We start from the raw sequence: 22,584 nt of genomic DNA, 5'->3' as shown, positions 1-22,584 counted from the left end.
GGAGAGGGGGAGCCTACGCCAGGCGGCTACGTCAGACCTGAGGCGCTGAAGCGGGAGCAACAAATTACGCTCATAACGGAGTGCGGGGTCCAATGTGACAAAGATCCCCAAATACTTAAATCCCTCCCGCACCACCTGTATAGGACACCCACGAGGCAAGAGGGGAGCATCGCCCGAGAGAACAGAGATACAAGATTTGGACCAGTTAATACCAAGACCAGAATTTTTACGGAAAGAGTTCAGGACGTCAAACAAGACCACCAACGACTTCCGAGGGGACATGAGATACAACAGGATATCGTCCGCGTACAATGACACACGGTCTTCAAAATCCGAAGTCCATCGAATGCCCCTCAAGGACGGCTCCCACCTCAGCCAGGCTGCCAAGGGTTCCAAGGCGAGAGCAAAAAGAAGCGGGGACAGGGGGCAACCCTGGCGCGTCCCTCTGCCAAGGGTAAATGGAGCAGAAACTCGACCATTTACCACTACTTGAGCTAGAGGATCAGTGTAAAGCAACTTCACCCAGCTAATAAATATCGGACCGAAACCGAACTTCGCGAGGGCCGCCCAAAGATATGGCCATTCCAGCGTATCAAACGCCATTGTGGCGTCCAAAGAAGCCAAAATGGCTGGCTCACGTAACGTCGCTGCCCTACCAAGGGCGCCGTACAGGCGCCGGAGGTTCAGTGCCGTGTTGCGATGTGGTATAAAACCGGATTGGTCGGGGTGAACCAAGTCGCCGATGGCGGTTATTAAGCGAGTAGCAAGCAATTTGGCCAGGATCTTAGGCTCGGCATTTAAGAGAGATATGGGTCTATATGAGGCGCAACGGTCGCGCGGCCTCCCCTCCTTGTGTATTACAACAATAGAAGCCAGTCGTTGATCAGGAGGGAGGGAACCCGTTTCCAACGACTCCAAAAACATCGACCTAAGATAAGGGGCTATCACATCGGGGCGAAGCTTGTATAGCTCAATGGGGAGTCCATTCGGGCCCGTGGCCTTCACCGATCGAACAGCACGGATGGCATTCGCCACCTCCTCGACAGTAGGCGTGGCATCGAGGAGTTCCCTTTCAGGGTCCGACAAACAAGGCAACGCGATATCCCGCAAAAGTAGCCGAGAATCCTGCTCAGGTCTATCCGACACTGGGGAATAGACATCCCGGAAATACTCCGCAAAACACTCCACAATCTCAACAGGGGCAGTTATGCTCGCTCCATTCGCACTCTCAAGCACCAGAACCACACGACTAGCACACTCCTTCTTATCCAACCACGCAAGCAATTTCCCGGCTTTATCACCCACATCATACAGACGTCCCTGCTGCTCTCTACTCATTACTTTCGCAGCATCAGTAACCAGTGCTCTATAATCAAGTTGCTTAAGACTAAGGAAGTGCAGCTTATCTTGGGTAACCCCCGAATCGAACTCCCCTTCCAAAGCAGTTATTTCATTTTCAATTCGAACAACCGCCTCCTGTTTACGTTTCTTAGCATTGCTAACTAAGGAAAGGGCCTGGCCCCGAATGACAGTCTTGTACGCTTCCCACAGTGAGACAGAGTAGGACACAGAGCCCACATTCCCTGCAAAGTAATGATCTAGCGCTTTAATCAGTTCCGCTCGCACCCTAGGGTCCCGGAGGTACCAGGGGTTAATCGGAGCCACCCGACCCTCCGTTCCCAGCTTCGTGTCCATGACCAACCATAAGGGGGAGTGATCCGATATGCCCCTGGCCAGATGTTTAATCTCCCTAATAGAGGAGGCTTGCAAAGAGGGCACCAGTACATAGTCTAGTCTTGAGAGAGTACCGTGGGCACCGGAATGGCACGTGTATTGCAACTGCCCCGGGTGGAGCAGTCTCCAACAATCGACAAGTCCCAGAAAGTCCAAGAAGCCAACCAACCAAGATTGAGACTTCGCAATTTCCCTGAGAGGGTAGCGATCACACATCCCGGAAATCACTGAATTAAAATCTCCACCCACCACCAACTGACCCTCCGAACTCCCAGGATCACTTCCCCCAAATCAGCGAAGGTAGTAGTCTGCAACCCAGGTGGAACATAGACAGAGAGGAGGGTGATAACCCTCCCCTCCCAGCGCCCGACAATGGCGCCGTACCGCCCTCTATCGTCGAGGATAATATCATCAACCTGAAGAGGGAGGGAGTTCCTGACTAGAATACAAACCCCCCGGGAGCCAGAGGTGAATCCGGAGTGCGCTAAGAGACGATAACCACGCCTGTTCATAGCATGGCATGTGTTGCCTATTAAGTGCGTCTCCTGTAGCAACACCACATCAGGGGATAAACGACGTAACAGTTGTAATACCACCCCTCGTTTTATCCTATCTCCCAACCCATTGACGTTCCAACACAATAGCCTCAATCCCCTACCCCCATCCCAGAAACCAATCCCACCCCCATCCCACAACAGATGCAACACAGAGCTACAGTAGATCATCAGCACATTGCCTTGAGAGAAACAAAAGAACAGTAACTTCGCCCCGTCTACCCCCAACAGATCCCAAACATCACACCCCCCACCCTGCACCCCTGAGTGAGACTAAAAAGCCACCCCAACTTGCAGTGTGCCTGTCGCCCTAACACACAACTAATCTACAAAAAGAACCCTATAGGAGGAAAGACCCACCCAACCCCCGCCCATGCCCCCGAAGGACAGTACATTAGCAAACAAATTTGCATAGCATCAAACTGCTGCCAAAAGTCAATATGTTGATCCGGGAGCCGATCTCACCCCCTTTTCCTCCTCCATCGGGCCTCGGCTCCTCCTGAATACTCAGAGCGTTCTTGCCGCATGGGCAGTGTGTCAAGCCAGTCTCCTGCAGCCTCAGGATGGTTAAAGAAGAAAGTCTGATCTTCGTTCACCACACGTAGCCGGGCCGGGAAGAGCATAGCATACTTCATGTCCCTGTCTCCTAACCTCTTCTTCACCCCATGGAACCCCGGTCGCTGTTTCTGTACCTGCTGGGTGAAGTCCGGGTGAAAACTCACTGCAGTGTTCTCAAAGGCTGTGGGACCACTCTGGCGCGACGCTTGCAGGATCGCGTCTCTGTCCCGAAAATTGAAAATCCTAGCAATAATGGGTCGCGGGTGGCCCACTGCTTGGGCATTCCTCCCGGTATCCTATGAGCCTGTTCCACAGCGAAGAACTTACTGAGACCCTTGGGGGCAAGGTGGTTCACAACAAGGTCCTCCACAAGCAGGTCGACCGAAGAAGCATCCGCCTTTTCCGGGACACCGATCACACGAATGTTGTTCCGTCTTGCACGGCTTTCAAAATTTTCCACGCGTCGGGAGAAAAAATCGTGCGAGGATCTCAGGTTACTGACCTCTGCCTGTAGATCAGAGACATCGGTGGTAAGACTGGAGGTCTTTAAATCGAGAGATTTGACCTTTTCATTAGTCTTAGCAAGATCTGCCCTGATCAGAGTGACATCAATAGCAACTGTGTCCAGTTTGTGAGCCAGGGCTTCGTACTGTTGACCCAGCGAGGCCTTCATGCCAGCAATGGCGCCCATGACATCGTTCAGCGTCATGTCCTCACCCGTCAGGGAATCTTCTCCAACGTTGCTCGGGGGTTTAGTCGGTCCCCCCGGAGAGCTCTTGGAAAGAGTGTATCTGTCCATAACGTTTGACTGTACGGAGCTCCCACGGAGAGCCGGCTTGGTCTTGAGCTTCTCACCCTCGGGCTTGGTGGCCATCTTGAGTTCAGCGCCCCGGAGGGGAGCCTTGGACCTGGTGAAAATGGCTACACTCGATGCGACCAAAACAGGTCCTCAGGATAGAGTGGGCACTTCACACCACACGATAAACCACAGTAGGCCAGCGCGGAACTAGAGTTGAAGCCGGAGAGCAGGATGCGACCAGTGCGGGTCAAGGCAAACCAAAGTCGGGGAGGTCTCAAAGCCAAAACCGAAACCGAAAGTGAATTGCAGGGCAAGAAGACTCGGGCAAGCCGTTGTTGTTCGATTACTGCCCGGCTGGCAGAGAAATCGAGCCCGGGTCAGCACCAAGGAGCAGGCCAGAAAAGTTCAGGAGCCCGTACCTTCGGCTCCCAAGCTCCAAATCGAAATCCAAAAACAGCTAGTAGGTCAGCCAGGTTGTGCCAGTAACGACTCGTCGTCGTGGACAGGATAAGATGCAGGATAAACGGCGGAGGCGGCGAAGGTCCAGGAGCCCCGTGCTCACGCAACCATTCTGGTTGCGCGCGAAGCTCCTCCCAATTTAGATATTATTGATAAACCATGGGAGTATATGGTCATGTCTTTCTGGTGTATTCTATTGGGGTTTTTTTAATCCACAATCTCCTGCAAAGTTGAAAATGTCTGTCACAATTGCCATGCAATATTGTCCCAAGAATTGCACGCTCTCAAATTGAAACTTAATTCATTCAAAACAATTTTGGTTTTGCAAGGGGGTTCCCATGAGTTTTTGGCCCAGGGCTTGGCGGGAATTTTTGGAAACTACCAAACCCAAACAGTTCTGAAAACTAGACACCCAGGGGAGTCCAGGGAGGTATGGCATGCGTGGGTCCCCCAATGTTTTCCTACCCAGAATTCCCTGCAAACCTTAAATTTAGGTTAAAAAACCACTTTTCCATACATTTTTGGGTGGGATCTCCCTGCCGGCACAAATGTCCTACCACCCAGCGTTCCCCTTGATCTGCCGAGTAAAATAATACCTCGCTTGTGTGGGTGGGCCAAAACCCTGTGACTATGCTGGGGTGCCTAATTTGTGAAACCTAAATACTAGATTTTTTAAAAATTCATTTTTAGCCTGTTCTGCTTTGGGGCACCCACACAAGTGAGGTATCATTTTACTCTGGAGAACAAGGGGAATGCTGGTTGGTAGGACATTTTTGCCGGCACGGAGATCCCACGCAAAAAAGTTTGGAAAAGTGTTTTTTTTACCTAATTTTTAGGTTTCCAATGAATTCTGGGTAGGAAAACATTGGGGGACCCACGCATGCCATACCTCCCTGGACTCCCCTGGGTGTCTAGTTTTCAGAACCGTTTGGGTTTGGTAGTTCCCAAAGATGGCTGCCGAGCCCAGGGCCAAACAATCAGGTGCCCCCCCCCAAAAATCAAGGTACTTTTGCTATAGGGTATTGTAAAATCTCCACGGTACGATTTGGACCTTTTCCTGTTGCAGCCACTATGCCTACCCACGCAAGTGAGGTACCATTTTTATCTGGAGACCTGGGGGAACGCTGGGTGGGAGGAAAGTTGTGTGAGCCCAGTGATGCCACGCTTTCCCACACAAAAATGTGTGAAAAATCTGTTTTTTTCAGCTATATTCGAGATTTGCAAGGGATTCTGGGTAAAGGAACGTTGGAGGATCCACGGAAGCCATACTTCCTTGGAAGCCCCCGGGTGTCTACTTTTCAGAAATGTGTGGGTTTGGTAGGTTTCCCTAGATGGCCGTCTAGCACGGGGCCAAAAACCCTGGTAACCCCTCTGGTAAAAACTGGTGGTTTTGACATTGTTACCATTGTCAAATCCACCAGCTTTTGCAAGAGGGGTTACCTGGGTTTTTGGCCCCGTGCTAGACGGCCATCTATGGAAACCTACCAAACCCACACATTTCTGAAAAGTAGACACCCGGGGGCTTCCAAGGAGGTATGGCTTGCGTGGATCCTCCAACGTTCCTTTGCCCAGAATCCCTTGCAAACCTCAATTTTAGCTGAAGAAATAATTGTTTCACACTTTTTTGTGTGGGAAAGCGTGGCATCACTGGGCTCAAACAAATTACCTCCCAGCCAGCGTTCCCCCAGGTCTCCCGATAAAAATGGTACCTCACTTGCGTGGGTAGGCATAGTGGCTGCAACAGGAAAAGGCCCAATTCGTACTGTGGAGACCTAAAAATTACCTTTAGCAAAACTATCTTATTTTTTGAGGGGGTCACCTGAGCTTTTGGCCCAGGGCTTGGCAGGCATCTTTGGAAACTACCAAACCCAAACAGTTCTGAAAACTAGACACCCGGGGGAGTCCAGGGAGGTATGGCATGCGTGGGTCCCCCAATGTTTTCCTACCCAGAATTCTCTGCAAACCTTAAATTTAGGTTAAAAACCCACTTTTCCATACTTTTTTGGGTGGGATCTCCCTGCCGGCACAAATGTCCTATCACCCAGCGTTCCCCTTGATCTCCTGAGTAAAATGATACCTCGCTTGTGTGGGTGGGCCAAAGCCCTGTGACTATGCTGGGGTGCTTAATTTGTGAAACCTAAATACTAGATTTTTTAAAAATTCATTTTTAGCCTGTTCTGCTTTGGGGCACTCACACAAATGAGGTATCATTTTACTCGGGAGAACAAGGGGAACGCTGGGTGGTAGGAAATTTTTGCCGGCACGGAGATCCCACGCAAAAAAGTTTGGAAAAGTGTTTTTTTTACCTAATTTTTAGGTTTCCAATGAATTCTGGGTAGGAAAAAATTGGGGGACCCACGCATGCCATACCTCCCTGGACTCCCCCGGGTGTCTAGTTTTCAGAACTGTTTGGGTTTGGTAGTTCCCAAAGATGGCTGCCGAGCCCAGGGCCAAACAATCAGGTGCCCCCCAAAAAAATCAAGGTACTTTTGCTATAGGGTATTGTAAAATCTCCACCGTACGATTTGGACCTTTTCCTGATGCAGCCACTATGCCTACCCACGCAAGTGAGGTACCATTTTTATCGGGAGACCTGGGGGAACGCTGGGTGGGAGGAAATTTGTGTGAGCCCAGTGATGCCACGCTCTCCCACACAAAAATGTGTGAAAAATCTGTTTTTTTTTCAGCTATATTCGAGATTTGCAAGTGATTCTGGGTAAAGGAACGTTGGAGGATCCACGGATTCCTTGGAAGCCCCCGGGTGTCTACTTTTCAGAAATGTGTGGGTTTGGTAGGTTTCCCTAGATGGCCGTCTAGCACGGGGCCAAAAACCCTGGTAACCCCTCTGGTAAAAACTGGTGGTTTTGACATTGTTACCATTGTCAAATCCACCAGCTTTTGCAAGAGGGGTTACCTGGGTTTTTGGCCCCGTGCTAGACGGCCATCTATGGAAACCTACCAAACCCACACAATTCTGAAAAGTAGATACCCGGGGGCTTCCAAGGAGGTATGGCTTGCGTGGATCCTCCAACGTTCCTTTACCCAGAATCCCTTGCCAAACCTCAATTTTAGCTGAAGAAATAATGTTTTCACACTTTTTTGTGTGGGAAAGCGTGGCATCACTGGGCTCACACAAATTACCTCCCACCCAGCGTTCCCCCAGGTCTCCCAATAAAAATGGTACCTCACTTGCGTGGGTAGGCATAGTGGCTGCAACAGGAAAAGGCCCAATTCGTACTGTGGAGACCTAAAAATTACCTTTAGCAAAACTATCTTATTTTTTGAGGGGATCACCTGAGCTTTTGGCCCAGGGCTTGGCAGGCATCTTTGGAAACTACCAAACCCAAACAGTTCTGAAAAATAGACACCCGGGGGAGTCCAGGGAGGTATGGCATGCGTGGGTCCCCCAATGTTTTCCTACCCAGAATTCTCTGCAAACCTTAAATTTAGGTTAAAAAACCACTTTTCCATACTTTTTTGGGTGGGATCTCCCTGCCGGCACAAATGTCCTACCACCCAGCGTTCCCCTTGATCTCCTGAGTAAAATGATACCTCGCTTGTGTGGGTGGGCCAAAGCCTTGTGACTAAGCTGGGGTGCTTAATTTGTGAAACCTAAATACTAGATTTTTTTAAACTTCATTTTTAGCCTGTTCTGCTTTGGGGCACTCACACAAATGAGGTATCATTTTACTCGGGAGAACAAGGGGAATGCTGGGTGGTAGGACATTTTTGCCGGCACGGAGATCCCACGCAAAAAAGTTTGGAAAAGTGTTTTTTTTACCTAATTTTTAGGTTTCCAATGAATTCTGGGTAGGAAAACATTGGGGGACCCACGCATTCCATACCTCCCTGGACTCCCCCGGTTGTCTAGTTTTCAGAACTGTTTGGGTTTGGTAGTTCCCAAAGATGGCTGCCGAGCCCAGGGCCAAACAATCAGGTGCCCCCCCCAAAAATCAAGGTACTTTTGCTATAGGGTATTGTAAAATCTCCACCGTACGATTTGGACCTTTTCCTGTTGCAGCCACTATGCCTACCCACGCAAGTGAGGTACCATTTTTATCGGGAGACCTGGGGGAACGCTGGGTGGGAGGAAATTTGTGTGAGCCCAGTGATGCCACGCTTTCCCACACAAAAATGTGTGAAAAATCTGTTTTTTTTTCAGCTATATTCGAGATTTGCAAGGGATTCTGGGTAAAGGAACGTTGGAGGATCCACGGAAGCCATACTTCCTTGGAAGCCCCCGGGTGTCTACTTTTCAGAAATGTGTGGGTTTGGTAGGTTTCCCTAGATGGCCTTCTAGCACGGGGCCAAAAACCCTGGTAACCCCTCTGGTAAAAACTGGTGGTTTTGACATTGTTACCATTGTCTAATCCACCAGCTTTTGCAAGAGGGGTTACCTGGGTTTTTGGCCCCGTGCTAGACGGCCATCTTTGGAAACCTACCAAACCCACACATTTCTGAAAAGTAGACACCCGGGGGCTTCCAAGGAGGTATGGCTTGCGTGGATCCTTCAACGTTCCTTTACCCAGAATCCCTTGCCAAACCTCAATTTTAGCTGAAGAAATAATTTTTTCACACTTTTTTGTGTGGGAAAGCGTGGCATCACTGGGCTCACACAAATTACCTCCCACCCAGCGTTCCCCCAGGTCTCCCGATAAAAATGGTACCTCACTTGCGTGGGTAGGCATAGTGGCTGCAACAGGAAAAGGCCCAATTCGTACTGTGGAGACCTAAAAATTATCTTTAGCAAAACTATCTTATTTTTTGAGGGGGTGACCTGAGCTTTTGGCCCAGGGCTTGGCAGGCATCTTTGGAAACTACCAAACCCAAACAGTTCTGAAATCTAGACACCCGGGGGAGTCCAGGGAGGTATGGCATGCGTGGGTCCCCCAATGTTTTCCTACCCAGAATTCTCTGCAAACCTTAAATTTAGGTTAAAAATCCACTTTTCCATACTTTTTTGGGTGGGATCTCCCTGCCGGCACAAATGTCCTACTACCCAGCGTTCCCCTTGATCTCCTGAGTAAAATGATACTTCGCTTGTGTGGGTGGGCCAAAGCCCTGTGACTATGCTGGGGTGCTTAATTTGTGAACCCTAAATACTAGATTTTTTAAAAATTCATTTTTAGCCTGTTCTGCTTTGGGGCACTCACACAAATGAGGTATCATTTTACTCGGGAGAACAAGGGGAACGCTGGGTGGTAGGACATTTTTGCCGGCACGGAGATCCCACGCAAAAAAGTTTGGAAAAGTGTTTTTTTTACCTAATTTTTAGGTTTCCAATGAATTCTGGGTAGGAAAACATTGGGGGACCCACGCATGCCATACCTCCCTGGACTCCCCCGGGTGTCTAGTTTTCAGAACTGTTTGGGTTTGGTAGTTTCCAAAGATGGCTGCCGAGCCCAGGGCCAAAAAATCAGGTGCCCACCCCAAAAATCAAGGTACTTTTGCTATAGGGTATTGTAAAATCTCCACCGTACGTTTTGGACCTTTTCCTGTTGCAGCCACTATGCCTACCCACGCAAGTGAGGTACCATTTTTATCGGGAGACCTGGGGGAACGTTGGGTGGGAGGAAATTTGTGTGAGCCCAGTGATGCCACGCTTTCCCACACAAAAATGTGTGAAAAATCTGTTTTTTTTCAGCTATATTCGAGATTTGCAAGGGATTCTGGGTAAAGGAACGTTGGAGGATCCACGGAAGCCATACTTCCTTGGAAGCCCCCGGGTGTCTACTTTTCAGAAATGTGTGGGTTTGGTAGGTTTCCCTAGATGGCCGTCTAGCACGGGGCCAAAAACCCTGGTAACCCCTCTGGTAAAAACTGGTGGTTTTGACATTGTTACCATTGTCAAATCCACCAGCTTTTGCAAGAGGGGTTACCTGGGTTTTTGGCCCCGTGCTAGACGGCCATCTTTGGAAACCTACCAAACCCACACATTTCTGAAAAGTAGACACCCGGGGGCTTCCAAGGAGGTATGGCTTGCGTGGATCCTTCAACGTTCCTTTACCCAGAATCCCTTGCCAAACCTCAATTTTAGCTGAAGAAATAATTTTTTCACACTTTTTTGTGTGGGAAAGCGTGGCATCACTGGGCTCACACAAATTACCTCCCACCCAGCGTTCCCCCAGGTCTCCCGATAAAAATGGTACCTCACTTGCGTGGGTAGGCATAGTGGCTGCAACAGGAAAAGGCCCAATTCGTACTGTGGAGACCTAAAAATTATCTTTAGCAAAACTATCTTATTTTTTGAGGGGGTGACCTGAGCTTTTGGCCCAGGGCTTGGCAGGCATCTTTGGAAACTACCAAACCCAAACAGTTCTGAAATCTAGACACCCGGGGGAGTCCAGGGAGGTATGGCATGCGTGGGTCCCCCAATGTTTTCCTACCCAGAATTCTCTGCAAACCTTAAATTTAGGTTAAAAATCCACTTTTCCATACTTTTTTGGGTGGGATCTCCCTGCCGGCACAAATGTCCTACTACCCAGCGTTCCCCTTGATCTCCTGAGTAAAATGATACTTCGCTTGTGTGGGTGGGCCAAAGCCCTGTGACTATGCTGGGGTGCTTAATTTGTGAACCCTAAATACTAGATTTTTTAAAAATTCATTTTTAGCCTGTTCTGCTTTGGGGCACTCACACAAATGAGGTATCATTTTACTCGGGAGAACAAGGGGAACGCTGGGTGGTAGGACATTTTTGCCGGCACGGAGATCCCACGCAAAAAAGTTTGGAAAAGTGTTTTTTTTACCTAATTTTTAGGTTTCCAATGAATTCTGGGTAGGAAAACATTGGGGGACCCACGCATGCCATACCTCCCTGGACTCCCCCGGGTGTCTAGTTTTCAGAACTGTTTGGGTTTGGTAGTTTCCAAAGATGGCTGCCGAGCTCAGGGCCAAAAAAGCAGGTGCCCACCCCAAAAATCAAGGTACTTTTGCTATAGGGTATTGTAAAATCTCCACCGTACGTTTTGGACCTTTTCCTGTTGCAGCCACTATGCCTACCCACGCAAGTGAGGTACCATTTTTATCGGGAGACCTGGGGGAACGTTGGGTGGGAGGAAATTTGTGTGAGCCCAGTGATGCCACGCTTTCCCACACAAAAATGTGTGAAAAATCTGTTTTTTTTCAGCTATATTCGAGATTTGCAAGGGATTCTGGGTAAAGGAACGTTGGAGGATCCACGGAAGCCATACTTCCTTGGAAGCCCCCGGGTGTCTACTTTTCAGAAATGTGTGGGTTTGGTAGGTTTCCCTAGATGGCCGTCTAGCACGGGGCCAAAAACCCTGGTAACCCCTCTGGTAAAAACTGGTGGTTTTGACATTGTTACCATTGTCAAATCCACCAGCTTTTGCAAGAGGGGTTACCTGGGTTTTTGGCCCCGTGCTAGACGGCCATCTTTGGAAACCTACCAAACCCACACATTTCTGAAAAGTAGACACCCGGGGGCTTCCAAGGAGGTATGGCTTGCGTGGATCCTTCAACGTTCCTTTACCCAGAATCCCTTGCCAAACCTCAATTTTAGCTGAAGAAATAATTTTTTCACACTTTTTTGTGTGGGAAAGCGTGGCATCACTGGGCTCACACAAATTACCTCCCACCCAGCGTTCCCCCAGGTCTCCCGATAAAAATGGTACCTCACTTGCGTGGGTAGGCATAGTGGCTGCAACAGGAAAAGGCCCAATTCGTACTGTGGAGACCTAAAAATTATCTTTAGCAAAACTATCTTATTTTTTGAGGGGGTGACCTGAGCTTTTGGCCCAGGGCTTGGCAGGCATCTTTGGAAACTACCAAACCCAAACAGTTCTGAAATCTAGACACCCGGGGGAGTCCAGGGAGGTATGGCATGCGTGGGTCCCCCAATGTTTTCCTACCCAGAATTCTCTGCAAACCTTAAATTTAGGTTAAAAATCCACTTTTCCATACTTTTTTGGGTGGGATCTCCCTGCCGGCACAAATGTCCTACTACCCAGCGTTCCCCTTGATCTCCTGAGTAAAATGATACCTCGCTTGTGTGGGTGGGCCAAAGCCCTGTGACTATGCTGGGGTGCTTAATTTGTGAACCCTAAATACTAGATTTTTTAAAAATTCATTTTTAGCCTGTTCTGCTTTGGGGCACTCACACAAATGAGGTATCATTTTACTCGGGAGAACAAGGGGAACGCTGGGTGGTAGGACATTTTTGCCGGCACGGAGATCCCACGCAAAAAAGTTTGGAAAAGTGTTTTTTTACCTAATTTTTAGGTTTCCAATGAATTCTGGGTAGGAAAACATTGGGGGACCCACGCATGCCATACCTCCCTGGACTCCCCCGGGTGTCTAGTTTTCAGAACTGTTTGGGTTTGGTAGTTTCCAAAGATGGCTGCCGAGCCCAGGGCCAAAAAATCAGGTGCCCACCCCAAAAATCAAGGTACTTTTGCTATAGGGTATTGTAAAATCTCCACCGTACGTTTTGGACCTTTTCCTGTTGCAGCCACTATGCCTACCCACGCAAGTGAGGTACCATTTTTATCGGGAGACCTGGGGGAACGTTGGGTGGGAGGAAATTTGTGTGAGCCCAGTGATGCCACGCTTTCCCACACAAAAATGTGTGAAAAATCTGTTTTTTTTCAGCTATATTCGAGATTTGCAAGGGATTCTGGGTAAAGGAACGTTGGAGGATCCACGGAAGCCATACTTCCTTGGAAGCCCCCGGGTGTCTACTTTTCAGAAATGTGTGGGTTTGGTAGGTTTCCCTAGATGGCCGTCTAGCACGGGGCCAAAAACCCTGGTAACCCCTCTGGTAAAAACTGGTGGTTTTGACATTGTTACCATTGTCAAATCCACCAGCTTTTGCAAGAGGGGTTACCTGGGTTTTTGGCCCGTGCTAGACGGCCATCTATGGAAACCTACCAAACCCACACATTTCTGAAAAGTAGACACCCGAGGGCTTACAAGGAGGTATGGCTTGCGTGGATCCTCCAACGTTCCTTTACCCAGAATCCCTTGCAAACCTCAAGTTTAGCTGAAGAAATAATTTTTTTCACACTTTTTTGTGTGGGAAAGCGTGGCATCACTGGGCTCACACAAATTACCTCCCACCCAGCGTTCCCCCAGGTCTCCCGATAAAAATGGTACCTCACTTGCGTGGGTAGGCATAGTCGCTGCAACAGGAAAAGGCCCAATTCGTACTGTGGAGACCTAAAAATTATCTTTAGCAAAACTACCTTTTTTTTTGAGGGGGTCACCTGAGCTTTTGGCCCAGGGCTTGGCAGGCATCTTTGGAAACTACCAAACCCAAACAGTTCTGAAATCTAGACACCCGGGGGAGTCCAGGGAGGTATGGCATGCGTGGGTCCCCCAATGTTTTCCTACCCAGAATTCTCTGCAAACCTTAAATTTAGGTTAAAAAACCACGTTTCCATACTTTTTTGGGTGGGATCTCCCTGCCGGCACAAATGTCCTACCACCCTGCGTTCCCCTTGATCTCCTGAGTAAAATGATACCTCGCTTGTGTGGGTGGGCCAAAGCCCTGTGACTATGCTGGGGTGCTTAATTTGTGAACCCTAAATACTAGATTTTTTAAAAATTCATTTTTAGCCTGTTCTGCTTTGGGGCACTCACACAAATGAGGTATCATTTTACTCGGGAGAACAAGGGGAACGCTGGGTGGTAGGACATTTTTGCCGGCACGGAGATCCCACGCAAAAAAGTTTGGAAAATTGTTTTTTTTACCTAATTTTTAGGTTTCCAATGAATTCTGGGTAGGAAAACATTGGGGGACCCACGCATGCCATACCTCCCTGGACTCCCCCGGGTGTCTAGTTTTCAGAACTGTTTGGGTTTGGTAGTTTCCAAAGATGGCTGCCGAGCCCAGGGCCAAAAAATCAGGTGCCCACCCCAAAAATCAAGGTACTTTTGCTATAGGGTATTGTAAAATCTCCACCGTACGTTTTGGACCTTTTCCTGTTGCAGCCACTATGCCTACCCACGCAAGTGAGGTACCATTTTTATCGGGAGACCTGGGGGAACGGTGGGTGGGAGGAAATTTGTGTGAGCCCAGTGATGCGACGCTTTCCCACACAAAAATGTGTGAAAAATCTGTTTTTTTTCAGCTATATTCGAGATTTGCAAGGGATTCTGGGTAAAGGAACGTTGGAGGATCCACGGAAGCCATACTTCCTTGGAAGCCCCCGGGTGTCTACTTTTCAGAAATGTGTGGGTTTGGTAGGTTTCCCTAGATGGCGGTCTAGCACGGGGCCAAAAACCCTGGTAACCCCTCTGGTAAAAACTGGTGGTTTTGACATTGTTACCATTGTCAAATCCACCAGCTTTTGCAAGAGGGGTTACCTGGGTTTTTGGCCCCGTGCTAGACGGCCATCTATGGAAACCTACCAAACCCACACATTTCTGAAAAGTAGACACCCGAGGGCTCACAAGGAGGTATGGCTTGCGTGGATCCTCCAACGTTCCTTTACCCAGAATCCCTTGCAAACCTCAATTTTAGCTGAAGAAAAAAATTGTTCATACTTTTTTTGTGTGGGAAAGCGTGGCATCACTGGGCTCACACAAATAACCTCCCACCCAGCGTTTCCCCAGGTCTCCCGATAAAAATGGTACCTCACTTGCGTGGGTAGGCATAGTGGCTGCAACAGGAAAAGGCCCAATTCGTACTGTGGAGACCTAAAAATTACCTTTAGCAAAACTATCTTATTTTTTGAGGGGGTCACCTGAGCTTTTGGCCCAGGGCTTGGCAGGCATCTTTGGAAACTACCAAACCCAAACAGTTCTGAAAACTAGACACCCGGGGGAGTCCAGGGAGGTATGGCATGCGTGGGTCCCCCAATGTTTTCCTACCCAGAATTCTCTGCAAACCTTACATTTAGGTTAAAAACCCACTTTTCCATACATTTTTGGGTCACTTGAAAAATGACCAATAATTCTCATGCTAGTATGAGTATTCCCAATTATGAAAATGTGCAATTATATACTGTTTCTGAACTCTATCATTTGTACCCAATTCAGAAATACATAGGTGTCTTTCATACAGATTTTTCCATGTATACATTTTCCAAGACAAAGTGCTCTATACCCAGTAAATGAAAAAATACCATTGCAAGTTGCTGCTCAGTTTTTGGATCTGGGTTCATCGGGTTCTTGGTGAAACTACAAGTCCTATATATCCCCACAACCAGGAAGGTCTAACGGATGTAACGGTATATTGCTTTCCAAGAGTTGTCAAAATTAAAAAAAGTTATAGGTGAAAACGTTGAGACAAAAGGCTTTTTTTTTCAACAAATGTATAATTATTCCAATATTTAACTGTTAGTTTCTATAAAGAAACCTTCTGGATTTAGACAAATGACCCCTTTCTGAATTCATAATTCTGTCTACTTTTCGAAAATGTACAGGATCCATTATTGCTTTCAAACTCATTTCTAGCATTAACTGGAAGGAGGTGGAAAGCTCTAAAAATAGCAAAAATAGGCTATGTCCCAGAAAAACGCCAAAACTGTGTGACAAATGTCGGTTCTCTGACAAAAGACTGTAAATCCCTAAAATCTGAGAAAATTGAGATTTCAGCCCCACAAACCCTTTTTTGATAACATTTTCAGGGAAAAACCCAAAGGCTTTCATTTGCAGCCCGTTTTTCCCATTTTTTTGAAAAAAACAAAAATGTCACTATATTTTGGTTAATTTCTGGGACCCCTCCAAGGGAATCCACAAACCCTGGGCACCTTTAGAATACACATGATGTTGGAAGAAAAGGACGCAAATTTGGCGTGGATATCTTATGTGGTCAAAAAGTTACAGGGGCCTAAGCGCGTACTAGTCCAAAACGCCAAAAAAAGGCTTAGCACAGGAGGGGAAAAGGCCTAGCAGCGAAGGGGTTAATGGTATATTGCTTACAAAGAGGTGTCATAATGAGAAGAAGTTACATGTGAAAACGTTGACACAAAAGGCTGTGTTTTTCAACTAATTTTCAATTTTTACTATATTTAACTGTTAGTTTCTATAAAGAAACCTTGAAGAATCTACACAAATGACCCCTTGCTGAATTTAGAATTTTGTCTACTTTCCCAAAATGTATAGATTTCCTGGATCCATTATTGCTGTCATACCCATTTCTACCATTAACTGAAAGGAGGTTGGTTTTCTGACAAAGGTCTGCTTGTCCCTGAAAGCTGGGAAGATGGTGATTTCAGCACCACAACCTCTTTTTTGATACCATTTACAGGGAAAAACCAGACGCTTTCATCTGTAGCCCTTTTTTTGCATTTTTCCCAAAAAAAGACAAAATGTAGCTGTATTTTGGCTAATGTCTGAGTCCCCTCCAGGGGAATCCACAAACCTTGGGCACCTTTAGAATCCCCATGATGTTGGAAAACAAGGACGCAAATTTGGCGTGGATACATTATGTGGTCAAAAAGTTACAGGAGCCTAAGGGCGAGATACCCCAAATAGCCCAAAAAAGGCTTAGTACAGGGAGGGGGAAGGCCTAGCAGCGAAGGGATTAAAGTGATTGCACCGGTCATCTGGGATTTCTTCCCTCTTTCCATCAGAAGCGTCCCAAACCACCTGTCCTTGTAAAGAGTGGTGAAAATCTGGCTTTTTCGCTAGGGGCAAGACTGATTTTCATAAGGCGGGGTCCAAGCTGGGGTGGTGTGATGAGCAAAAGAACGGTGGACTAAACCCAGATCTTTGGGACTGGGGGGGGAATGTTTGCATTGTTCAGCATTCTGCACATCGTTTGTTTCTTTTGCATTTTTCGCCCTAAGTGGAAAGGGTATGCCCAGACACTGGTCCCGTGCTCAGTTCGCCACTGGATTCAAGCTAGCTTGGCTGATGAGGGGTGATGCCTTGAAACCGGTCCCAGGATGCTTGTTTCTGCTCCAGGGAGGACCAGGCTTTGCAGTTCGGGCTGGACTGTTCCCTTGAGGAACAGGGTCGAGACTGATTTGCATATGGCGGGGGCCAGACTGAGGTGGCGTGGTGAGCAAATTAATGATGGATTAAACCCAGATCTTTGTGACTGGCGGTGAATGTTTGCATTGTTCAGCATTCCATACATCATTTTTTCTTTTGCAGTGGAAGGTGTAAAGCAGAGTGGAGTGGCCTGGAAGGAGTTGCGTTGATTGGAGTAGAGTGTTGTAGAGGAGAGTGGCATAGAGTAGAGTAGATTGTCATAGAGTGGTGGGGCACTGAATTGAGTAGTGTAGGAGAGTGGAGTGGTACAGAGTGTCAGAGTGGAGTAGGATAGTGTGGAGTAGCATACAGTGGAGGGGAGTGGAGTGGCATGGAGTGGAGCAGAGTGTCATAAAATAGAGTGGAGTAAAGTGGCAAGAAGTGGCATAGATGGAGTTGTGTAGAGTGGAGTAGTGTTGTAGAATGGAGTAGAGTGTTGTAGAGTGGAGTAGAGTGTTGTAGAGTGGAGTGGCATAGACTGGAGTAGAGTGGAGTACAGTTTAAAGGAATAGATTATCATAAAGTGGAGTATCATAGAGTGTTGTGTCGTAGAGTGGAGTAGAGTAGCCTATTGTGATGTGGCATAAAGAACAGTGGTGCAGAGTAGTTTGGCATAGAGTGCAATAGTGTAGAATGTACTGGTTTTGAGCAAATTGGTGCAGAGTGCATTTGCATAGAGTGCAGTGACGTGGCGAAGAGGGCAGTGGCATAGAGTTGGTGGCATAGATTAGATTATTTCAGAGAAGAGTGAAGTAGCGTAAAGTTGAGTGGTTCAGGGTAGAGTGGAGTGGTGCAGGGTAGAGTGCAGTGGTGTAGAGTAAAGTGGCACAGAGTGCACAGGTGTAGAGTAGAGTGGCATACAGTGCAGTTGCATAGAGTAGAGTGGTGTAGAGGGCAGCAGCATGGAGTGCAGTGGTGCAGAATAGGTCAAAATGTCGTGGAGTGATGCAGTGTAGTGGTGTAGAGTGCATTGGTGAAGATTGTAGCAGTATGGCATTGAATTGAGTGGTGCACAGTAAAGTGCAATGGTATAGATTAAAGTGGCACAGAGTAGAGTGGCATAGAGTAGAGTGACAAAGTTCAGTGGCAGAGAGTGTGTGTAGGGTGGCAGAGTAGACTTTCATAAATAGCAGTGGTGTGCATTACATTGGTGTAGAGTGCATTGGTGTGGAGTGCAGTTGTGCAGAGTAGAGTGGCATAGAGAGCTGTGGTGTAGTGCACAGTACTTCAGAGTAGAATACAGTGGCGTAGAGTACAATGTTATGTTATACATTTTGTAAATCACATGGCTGTCCCGTCAGTGGAACGTCCCAGTGCTGGCATCAAAGAAAGGAGGGTGAGAGAGGAAACCCACGGTCAGTGAAAGAGCCAGATTTTCACCACCCTTTACAAGGACTGGTGGTTCGGATGCTTCTGTTGGAAAGAGGCAAGGAATTAAAGAGGACCGGTGCGAGCACTTTAACTGAACCACCTCCGTCTCTGGATCTGCAAAATCGCAGAACTCTCGCCAGGTGGAGATCAACCGAGCGTAGAGCACTCATCGGGATATAGGGACGGTATAGATTGCTCATAATCACTGGGCCCGAGCCAGAGAGATTCTTGTGAGTGAAGTAAAGCTCTTTAAATTGGGTTCTCTGCTCCCTAGGCAACCAGTGAAGTTGGCGTAGAAGGCCAGAGACCGGGCAGTACCTGGGAGGTCAAACAGTGTGCTGGCTGCTGTGTTCTGGGTGCCCTGTAACTTTTTGGTCACAAACTTGTTGGAAACAAGGAGCTGCGCATAACTGTAGTCCAGCCTGGCTCAGACTATACTTGAACAATCAGCTGGTGAGTGTGGGGATCAAAGAAGCCTAGTATGGGTTTTTGAACCCGGAGCAAGCCGAAACAAGTTCCTGTAACAGATTTGGCATGATCTTCGAATGAAAGGGCGCTATCAACCCAGACACCTAGATTCCTTTACAACAGTTTTGGCAGAGGGGGAGCGCCAAGCTCTGGGGGCCCAAATTACTGCCCCAGAGATGGGAGTATCTGGCAAGAAGGAGGATCTCAGATTTGGTAGAGTTCATTTGAAGACAATTGTCCTTCTTCCAAGCAGAGATTGCGGTCAAGCCCTCCTGAAATTTATTGGCATCTTGACTAGGGTCATTTGTGAAAGAAACCACCAACTGCATGTCACCCACATATGACACCAGGGAAATGTTACGGGCTCTGGCCGGCAGAGCCAGCGGCCGGATGTACACATTGAACGAGGTAGGGCACAATGCTGAACCCAGGGGTAAGCCACAGCATAGGGAATGTGTGAGAGAGTGGAAAGGCGGAACGATGACTTGAAATGTTAACCAGGCGAGGGCTTTAGCAGTGATATTGATCTCCTGCAGCTGAAAAGTGCAGTTGCGTAGAGTGCAGTGGCATAGAGTGCCGGGATGCAGTTTAGCTTGGTATAGAGTGGAGTGCTGCAGAGTGGGGTGGTGTAGAGTGAAGTTGCGTAGAGTGCAGTAGTGCATAATAGCGTATTGTGGGGTACGGTGCATTGGCATAGAGTAAAGTGGTGTGGAGTCGAAAGGTGTGGAGTGAAGGGGCTCAGTTCCAGATTTACATATTTTTGTAGACCTGGGATAGCATCAACTCTGGACACCTCCCTGGAAGATTTTTTCTTCTTCTCATTATTTCTTCTTTGGATTGTTTATGTGATGGTAGGTAAACCTTTCTGCACAAAAACAATTCTGCTCGTAATGCAGGCAACCTTGCACTATGGTGCAGGAGTGTCTGCATTGGCGCTAGACAGCACAACGTGCGCCAGCATGAGAGAGCAGAAATGCTCCATATCTTTGTAAATATGGAGTATTTCGGTTCTCTCCCTTTCAGGCAATGTAGCACAGCAAGGAAACATGCTGCATTGTATCAAGTGCATCAAGTTAAATAATAGTAAATGTGCCCCTCCCTGTACAGTCTTTTGTCATTTTAACTTCAGATGACTCGATTTCTTTTTCAGTCATAAGTGTGGAGTGAAACCAAGTGCATGACGATATTTAGTTATATTAATTTAGATTCCGTGGATGCGATAGCATCTAGTGAGGTAGTTAAAAGGGGTTCTTGAGAAAACCTTGGCAGAAAAGCAAACAGATGTTCTTCTAGATAAACTGTATCAGCATGCGATGCCTCTTGTATGAGTTATATCTCCCCCTCTCCGGTGTTTAACCGCTGCTCAGCAACTGGTGTTGCAAAAGCTCCAGTGAGACCAGACTCATACTTAATGGAGTGAGTATGAGTGTCCAGAGCTGTTTAACGCAGTTGTTCCATCCTACTTTATTTACTTATTTTCCCAGCACGTTCTTTCTGTTCATTTTCACCTGGTGGCCTCTTACTCAAGGCTCCACCAAAATGTCAGCTCTAGAAGAATAACTTTGAAGGATTCTGGACAGTGCCGAGATTAGAAGTGAGAATCCTCCCTTGACTAATGAGTGGCTGTCTAGATGGTGGTTGTGCAGACTTTGTACTGCACCTGGTTTCGGGTCTACCCACTCATGTAAAATTCCATGCAATCAATCACTCGGTTACAGAATCCTTTTACTTCTTAGCATGTAGTGAGGTACATTTATTAAATAACGCACGTCTTTCTTAGGGGGCGACTGAGTGAAGTATTCTGGCGTCCATGGGCCCGATTCACAGAACTAACTTAAGACAAAATCCTAAACTTACTACTTTTGGTATTCACAGAAGTTAGGATTTTGTCTTAAAACAGACTTAAGACAGACTTAAGACAGACTTAAGTTAGTATTCTGTCTTAAGTCTGTCTTAAGTCTGTCTTAAGTCTGTCTTAAGACAAAATCCTAACTTCTGTGAATACCAAAAGTAGTAAGTTTAGGAATTTGTCTTAAGTTAGTTCTGTGAATCGGGCCCCATGTGTCCCAAATCCTGGGGTATTTACAAGCCAAAAACACGTGCAAAATCCTAGGGTCTATTAAGTGCAGAATGTTGATAGATGCAAGATACTTAAGCCATAGACTAACCTTGTCACCAGGTTGAGGTGTAGTTCTTTACCCAGCAGTAGCGGGTAAGAATGCTGTTTTCTTCATAATTTCACTTACAGTAGATTTAAGCCAAGAGTTATATTCCATTTATGTAGTTTGTTTGAATTTGAAAAAGTGCTTCTGTCTCCAATAGGTAACTCCACCTACCGGAGCAGTAGGAGTTTTGAACACATTTTGGTTCTTGTATCCTTTGTTTGTACTCTCACTTGAGCCCCATTGCAGCTGCATCTGTATAGGTCCTGAAGAAAGCCTTGCCAGATTTAGGGGCGCTCTAGGCTGAAACATGTCGACCATTATCCTTCACCATACCACTGCAACTTAAATCCTTGTTGCTGGTGCACTGTTTTTAATCCTGGCAGAGGGTGCTTCCGAATAAAACCTACATTTGACGCCCCCTAGCTAGTTTTAATCCCACTTCCTTCACATTTTTGTATTTTATTTGCGCTGCGCCCTCGCTCACAATATTCTGCTCACTACATGTGGATTTAGAATATCCTAAAATTAGATATCCAAAACATCCCTGAGCTCCTCCCTCGCAGAGAGGGGGTTGTAGCCCTCAAAGGAACTAGGGTTTTCCTTTGAGAGGAGAATCCCATATGATGAAGCATGTCACCTTTGGTGAGTGAGGGATTTCGTCCTAAAAAGGGAATTCCCCACAGTTAAGGCTGTGTGGGTTAGTCTATGGCTTAAGTATCTTGCATCTATCAACATTCTGCACTTAATCGACCCAAGGATTTTGCACGTGTTTTTGTCTGATAATAGTTGGGAATTGAATCCTGTGCAGGTCTTTAAACTTCCCTGGGACCCTCCTGCTTGAAATTTGTTGTTATATTTGCTTATTTACAAGCCCCTTGCGCCACTTTTGTGTCACTTTTAACATTGGAAAAATGACGCAAAAGTGGTGCAAGGGGCTTTTAAATCTGCCCCCCTGTTTTTATTCTCTGCCCCTAGAACCAAGCCCATGCCCATGTGATGCTCCTCTGATACCTCTGATGCAAAGTAAAGAAAAACATTAGTGAGTATGTACTGCCGGGGACCAAGATTCAGAACTATTACACTGTGGCCAGGAAGGTCTCTTTGTTGTCACTTATGTGGTCTCCCAGAACTCATGGCCAGAGGCAGCAGGTACCTCTAGAGAGCCCAGAAAACTGAGGCATCTTCAAACTAGACCCCACGCCCTATAGTGGTTTCGTTCAATAGAGACTTTAGATTTTCAGTCTTATACACTTTCCCTCTATTTTTGTTATAATGTGTTTTTAAAGAGTTACCAGTTTTAAAATAATATCTCAATTCATCAATTGTGATATACTTTTTCTAGTCCTATACTTTATACCATTTGCCAGAGTTGGACGTAAACTTCTCAGCCAGAGTTACCCAAAAATGTCAAGGAGGCTAAATATTGAGGAGCAGATGTATTACTTTTAATGCAATACTACAGTAGCACAAGGGGAATAAGGAAGCAGTGCAGAGCCATATTCATTATAAATTGCTGGTGCTGCTGTCATCCCCTGTG

Source organism: Lissotriton helveticus, chromosome 3_1 (genome assembly GCF_964261635.1).
Source record: "Lissotriton helveticus chromosome 3_1, aLisHel1.1, whole genome shotgun sequence".
Taxonomy (NCBI): Eukaryota; Metazoa; Chordata; class Amphibia; order Caudata; family Salamandridae; genus Lissotriton; species Lissotriton helveticus.
The sequence above is the reverse complement of the archived record's forward strand: the minus strand, read 5'-3'. Positions refer to the sequence as shown.